This window comes from Galeopterus variegatus, unplaced genomic scaffold (assembly GCF_000696425.1).
Source record: "Galeopterus variegatus unplaced genomic scaffold, G_variegatus-3.0.2 Scaffold1953, whole genome shotgun sequence".
In the NCBI taxonomy this organism is placed as follows: domain Eukaryota; kingdom Metazoa; phylum Chordata; class Mammalia; order Dermoptera; family Cynocephalidae; genus Galeopterus; species Galeopterus variegatus.
The window spans coordinates 90991-98140 of NW_007728064.1; positions in this window are offsets into that span (position 1 = coordinate 90991).

Below are 7150 nucleotides of genomic sequence, written 5' to 3' on the forward strand. Positions count from 1 at the left end.
AAGAGGGCATTTAACTTAGCTTGAAAGAAGGTTAAAGGCCTCCTCGCTAGAACTCAATTCAGCTCATGTAATACTTGGAAAACAAGAAAAGGGAAGGAAGAATGTAACAAGCCAAAGGAACAGCACAAGAAGGCAGAGAGGTGAGGGAGCTCTAAGCTCCACTTTAGCATGGCTGGAGCTTGAAGGCCATGGGAGGGACGGGAGACAAAGGGCAAGGGAGGAGGCTGACTTGCCTCTTTTGCATAAATAAATAGAGGAACACACACAAAGAAAAAATAATATATGCTTTCCTTCTATCTGTAAAGAAGTTTTATTCTATTTGAGGTAACACCATATTTGTTTCCATGATTGATTAGGGGTCAGTGAGAGGCACCTGGAAAGAGCGCTGTATTAAGAATCAGGAAACCCAGGTTCTATCCTAACTTTGTCACTAACTACACAGTTGCTCTCAGGCAAAACACTTACCACTCATCTGGAAAATAAGATACTTGAACTAGTTTCTCCACTTTTTTTTCTTGTTCAAACATTTATTTTCACAATGGAATGTGAAAGAATTACACAGTTGCTCTCAGGCAAAACACTTACCACTCATCTGGAAAATAAGATACTTGAACTAGATTCTCCACTTTTTTTTCTTGTTCAAACATTTATTTTCACAATGGAATGTGAAAGAAGGAACAGATTACCACAGACAAGGCTGGACAGGGAAGACTGCAAAGTGATACTTTTTAAAAGAATGAGATGCCAAAACCATTAGGTGAAAATCTGCCGGGGGTAGAGGATATACATATAATCTCGGAATATTATCCCACAGATCACTCATCAATTATTAAGGGAGGAAAGTACTTTATAATATGGTATGCTTGCCAAATATATATATATATATATATATATTTAACCCTGATACTAATTATGAGGAAACCATCAAGATAAATCCAGACTGTAGAACATTCTACAAATCAACTAGCCTGGACTCTTCAAAAATGTTAATGTCATGAAAGGATAAAAGGCAATGGAGCTATTCTAGCTAAAAGGACATCAAAGATACATGACAATTAAATGAATACAGACTGAATATTATATGTTTGTATTATATATATAGCACATTTAATATATAATATGTTAAATTCCTTGAGTGTGATAATGGTATTGTGCTTATTTAGGAGAACTTCTTTACACTTAAGATATACATACTGAAGTATTTAAGAGTGAAGGATCACGATGTCTGCAACCTACTTTCAGATGACCAATGGTCCATGATTTTGAAAAAATGTGTACATACATATTACACACACACATACACATATGAAAAAAGAGACAAATGTGGCAAAATATTAACAACTGGTGAATATAAGTGAAAAGTTACAGAAATTCATTGTACTATTAAACTTTTTCTGTGCTGGAATTTTTTCCAAATAAAAAGTTGCAGGAGAGAAGGATGAATGAGAATTAGACAGGCAAAGAAAAACAAGCAAATCTCCCAGGCAGGTACTAAGAGAGTTAAAGTAGTAGCAATTTAAAAACTGATGCGCCACTTGGGAGCGCGGCGGCGCTCCCGCTGAGGGTTCGGATCCCACATACAGACCGGTTCCCGCTCACTGGTTGAGCGAGGTGCGGGTGCAGCACCGAGGGTTGTGATCCCGTTGCCGGTCCCAGTCCAGTACGGGTGCAACACTGAGGGTTGCGATCCGTTGCCGGACACGAAAAAAGACAAAAAGGAAAAAAAAATAAAAATAAAAACTGAAAAGAATTAAGATATATGAGGTTTTAATCGTAGGACATAAGTATACATGGTATAAGAGGTCAGAGATCAGCAGAGATTTCAGGAAAAAAATGGAATCTAACTAGGTATTAAAGACTGAGCAGAGTTTTAGGTGGGCAGAACTTAGTGCCCTTTAGGATGGGAACATGAGCAGAGGTGTGTGTATTATACATACAGTGTGTGTATGGGTAAACACTTACACATGTGTAACACATAGACTATAAAGACCTCTGCAAGCTCTGGAGAAGTCTGGATTCTATACAGTAGATAATGGGAACTCTTGAAGATTTTTTGTATTTTCCCCTAAATAATAAAAGTAGTATCTGCTTAATTTATAAAGTACAGAAGAATATTAGACAAATATAAAAATAAAAAATGTTACTATTAACATTTCAATATATTTTCTATGTTTTTAATGCAGTTTTTAAAACACAGTTGAGACCATGTTACTATTTTCACTTAAAATAATCATTTCCCCATATTATTAAAAACTATGTAAATGTAATTCTAAATGGTTGCATCATATATACACACCCAGTTTTGCTTAACCATTCTTCAATGCTGGACTTTAAGACTATATACAATTTTTTGCTATTCTAAAAAATATTTAGTTCCTCAAAAAATTAAGAATAGAATTACCATATGATCCAGCAATTCCACTTCTGAGTATATACCCAAAAGAACTGAAAGCAAAGACTCGAACAAGCATTTGTACATCCATTTCATAGTAGTATTATTCACAGTAGCCAAAAAAACCCCAAAAAACAAAAACCCAAGTTTCCAATGACAGATGAATAGATAAACAAAATGTGGTATATGCATACAACAGAATATTATTCAGCCTTATAAAGGAAAGACATTCTGACACATGCCACAACATGGATTGACCTTGAGGACATTATGCAAAGTGAAATAAGTCAGTCACAAAAAGACAAATACTGTATTATTCCATCTACATGAGGTACCCAGAGTAATCAGAATTATAGAAAGAGAAAGTAGAATGGTGGTTGCCATGATCTGAGGAGACGGGAGAATGGAGAGTTATTGTTTAGTGGGTATTGAGTTTCAGTTTTGCAAGATGAAAAGAGCTCTGGAATGGTTGCACAACAATGTAAATGTACTTAACACTACTGAACTGTACACTTAAAATGGTAAACTGTACGTTATGTATATTTTACTACAATTAAAAAAAATTTTTAAATCTAGATAAGCATCCCTGTGTTTTAAGTTTTACATGTAAAAGTAGAGTAAAAACAAAAAGTTTTAAATTTTTTGAAAATTAAAAAATAAATAAAAATTAAAGTTAAAAAAAAGTTTTACATATATTTCTGATTAGTTCCTGAGATCAGATTTCTGGAAGAAGAGCTACTAGGTGAAAGGATATACAAAAAAAAAAAAAAAAAAAAAAAAAAAAAAAAAAAAGTTGCATTCTAGGCAGACTACACACAAATCTAAACAAACTAGATTTTGTTACTTAATAACATGTTTTGAAAACAAATGCAACCCAAAAACCTAAATTCCTTTATTTCACACACAAAATTGACTTTGTTAAGCTGCTGTACACACACACACACACACACACACACACCCTTATGGGTTTTAAAATACTATTCATCTTTCACCCCAAACATTAAGAATTCCAAAGTGGGGGGAAATGGCAAAAATGACAGCATGACTGCATTAGGGACAAAATATTTCATATTTCCCCCTCGAAAAAAAGGGTGAGTTTCACCTAAATACACTGAATGTCAATTAAATACCTAAATTAGTGGTTCAAGTTACTAAATTTACACATTAGTAACATTTTAACGGGTTTAGTTTCCTCCAAACATTACAAAATGCATGCCCCAAAACCCACCATCAAGAAATAGTCATTGTTAGTAAACATTTTGGTAAATGTTCTTCTAATCATTGAAAGTAAATGTATGTATACATGAACAAACAAATAAAAATGTAAAAGAACAAATCTAAACAGAAAACGGTCCACGCAATATAATTATAATAGTATTTTACCTAACTGACTTGCTTCTAGCAGAATCTAATCCCCCACCCCAAACCAATCCTCCCTACCTCCACACACACACACACACACACACACACACACACACACACACACACACACACACACAGTAGAGAGTTTCATTTTGTCTCTTCTGGTTACCTGAAACCCCAAACCCTCAAGGATCATACTGATGTATGAAATGCAGAGTGACTAAAAGTCAGGATTTTTTTCTCTGCTCAGTAATCATCTCTACAGAGACAAAATTATTCCTGCCAAACCTTAAATCAAGGAGGTACACTAATGACTAAAGGAAACAAGTCTTGAAAGATATGAGAGTATGTTGCCTCGTTCTAGCTGTTTTTAGTTCAAATTTTACCTCTTAAAACCTGCTCAAATATTTCTATCTCTTACATGATTCTTAGGACTGTCTAAGCCCAAATGCCATTCTTCAGAAGCTCCAAGTTGAGTCAGCACATTGTTTTTATGATTGCAGATGGGCAAGTGGAAAAACTGAGGCTTTGCATACTCCCATAAAGATCAGATGATGCCCTCAGTCTGTCTTTGCTAGCATGGGAAAACATTCTCCCTCTCAGATTACCAGCCCGCCACCTCCACGGCAAACACACAAAAACAAGATGAGCAGAGAGTTTTATTTTGTCTCTTCTGGTTACCTGGAACCCCCAAACCTAAAGGATCATACTGATCACGGCAGTACGAAACGCTGAGTAACTGTAAGTCAGAGTTTTTTCTAGTCTCTGTAAAGAAAACTAAAGAAACCCTTGATAAAATGATCTGGAGAAGAAAGGCACTACAAAACCATTTAGATATTAGCCAAACACAGTCTTTTCTAGCCCAAATGACTACACTGATATAAACCCACTCTAAATATTAGATGGAAACAGGTTAACTTTTAAACTTCCAAGCTCCAGCCAACCATATTTTTTGTCTTGACTGACACATTTCATACAGCCCATTTCTTTTTTTGCTATACCTCATCTGGGGTAGAAAATTTACTCTTTACTATCAAATTTCCTAAAGAATGACAGTGTTAATAGCCAAATGGAGGTGCTTCATTCTCTATATATGAAAGTGGCAAGTAAAAATGCCTAAGTTTTTTAAAGAAAAAACAAAATCTACAATTTAATGAAACAAATTAACATAAGACAACCCCAACAAACTCACCTGTTTTTAAAAAGCATTTTTCTATTTTAAGAAGCATTTGTTACCTAATAAACAAGTTCAGCAAGGTTGCAGGATACAACATCAATATATGAAAATCACTTGTATTGCTAATATACTAGCAGTGAACAATCTGAAATTGATAAAACAATACCATTCGTAATAGCATCAAAAATAAATAATACTTAGGAATAAATTTAACAAAAAGATTGCAAGTACACTGCAAACGACAAAACATCGTTGAAGGAAATTAAAGACCTCAATAAATGGGAAGACATCCCCTATACATGAATGGAAGACTTAATATTAACTCTGCAATACTCCCCAAATAGATCTACAGTTTCAATGCAATCCCTACCAAAATTCCAACTGCCTTTTTTGCAGAAATGGACAAGTTGATCCATGAAAAATTCATATAGAAGTGCCAGGGATCCTGACAACCAAAATAATCTTTTAAAAGATCAAAGTTGAAGGATTCATACTTTCCAATTGCAAAAATTTGTGTTTATTACAAAACCACAAGAATCAAAACAGTGTGGTACTGGCATAAGATTATAAGACAGAGGAATAGAATTTAAGGTCCAGATAGGAAAAATAAGTTCTAATGGTTTATCGCAGTATACACCATAACATAGTGGTGTATAGTCATCTATAATTAACAGTAATTTATCATACATTCTCAAATGGCTAGAAGAGAGGAGATTAAATGTTCTCATCACAAAGAAATTATAAAGTTTATGATGGTGAATATGCTATAATTACCCTGATTTGATCATCCCACATTTTAATACATGTACTGAAATATAACTCTGTACCCCATAAATATGTACAATCAATATGTTTCAATTAAAAAAAAAATTCCTTTAAAAAAAAAGTTAAGGTCCAGAAATAAACCCTCACATTTATGGTCCATTAATCTTTGACAAGGGTATCAAGACAACTAAATGGAGAAATAATAATCTTTTCAATAAATGGTGCTGTTACAACTGGATATCCACATGCAAAAGAATGAATTTGGACCTAGCTCACATTATATACAAAAGTTAACTCAAAATGGATAAAAGACTTAAATGTAAGAGCTAAAACTACAAAATTCTTAGAAGAAAACACAGACATAAATCTTTGCAACTGTGGATTGGGCAATGGCTTCTTAGATATGACACCGAAAGCATAAGCAACAGAAAAATTCAATTTCAATCTTTGCAACTGTGGATTGGGCAATGGCTTCTTAGATATGACACCGAAAGCATAAGCAACAAAAGAAAAAAAAAAAACAGAAAAATTCATCATAATTTAAAACTTCTGTTCTTCAGAGGACAATATCAAGAAAGTTAAAAGAAAATTCACAGAATGGGAAAAAATATTTGCAAATCATATATCTGATAAGGACCCGGTATCGAGAATATATAAAGAACTATTACAATTGAACAATAAAATTACAATACAATTTAAAAATGGGCAAAAGATCTGAATGGACATTTCTCCAAAAATATATGTAAATGTACAATAGGCACATGAAAAGATGCTCAACATCAATAGTCATTAGGGAAATGCAAATTGAAACCACGATGAGATACTAGTTAACACCCACTAGGATGGCTAGAATTCAAAAGATGGATAGTAAGAAGCATTGGTAAGGATGTCAAAAAACTACAACCCTCATACATTGCTGGTGGGAATGTAAAATAGTGCAGCTACTCTGGAAAATAATTGACACTTTCTCAAATGCTTAAACAGAGTTGTCCTGTAATGCCGTAGGACCCAGCAATCCCACTTTTCACGATACATCCAACAGCATGCAAAACATACATCCACACAAAAATTTGTACACAAATGTTCATAGCAGCATTATTATTTACAATAGCCAAAAAGTGGATATAACCCAAATGCGGGCCAGCCTGTGGCTCACTCAGGAGAGTGCGGTGCTGATAACACCAAGGCTACGGGTTCAGATCCCATATAGGGATGGCCGGTTTGCTCACTGGGTGAGCGTGGTGCTGACAACACCAAAACAAGGGTTAAGATCCCCTTACCGGTCATCTTTAAAAAAAAAAAAAAGTTATAACCCAAATGCCATCAATTGATAAATGGATAAACAAAATGTGATATCTCCATACAATGGAGATGGAATGAAGTGCTAATAAAGAGGAATGAAGTGTTAATATATGCTACAACATGCATGAACCTTGAAAACATGCTAAATGAAA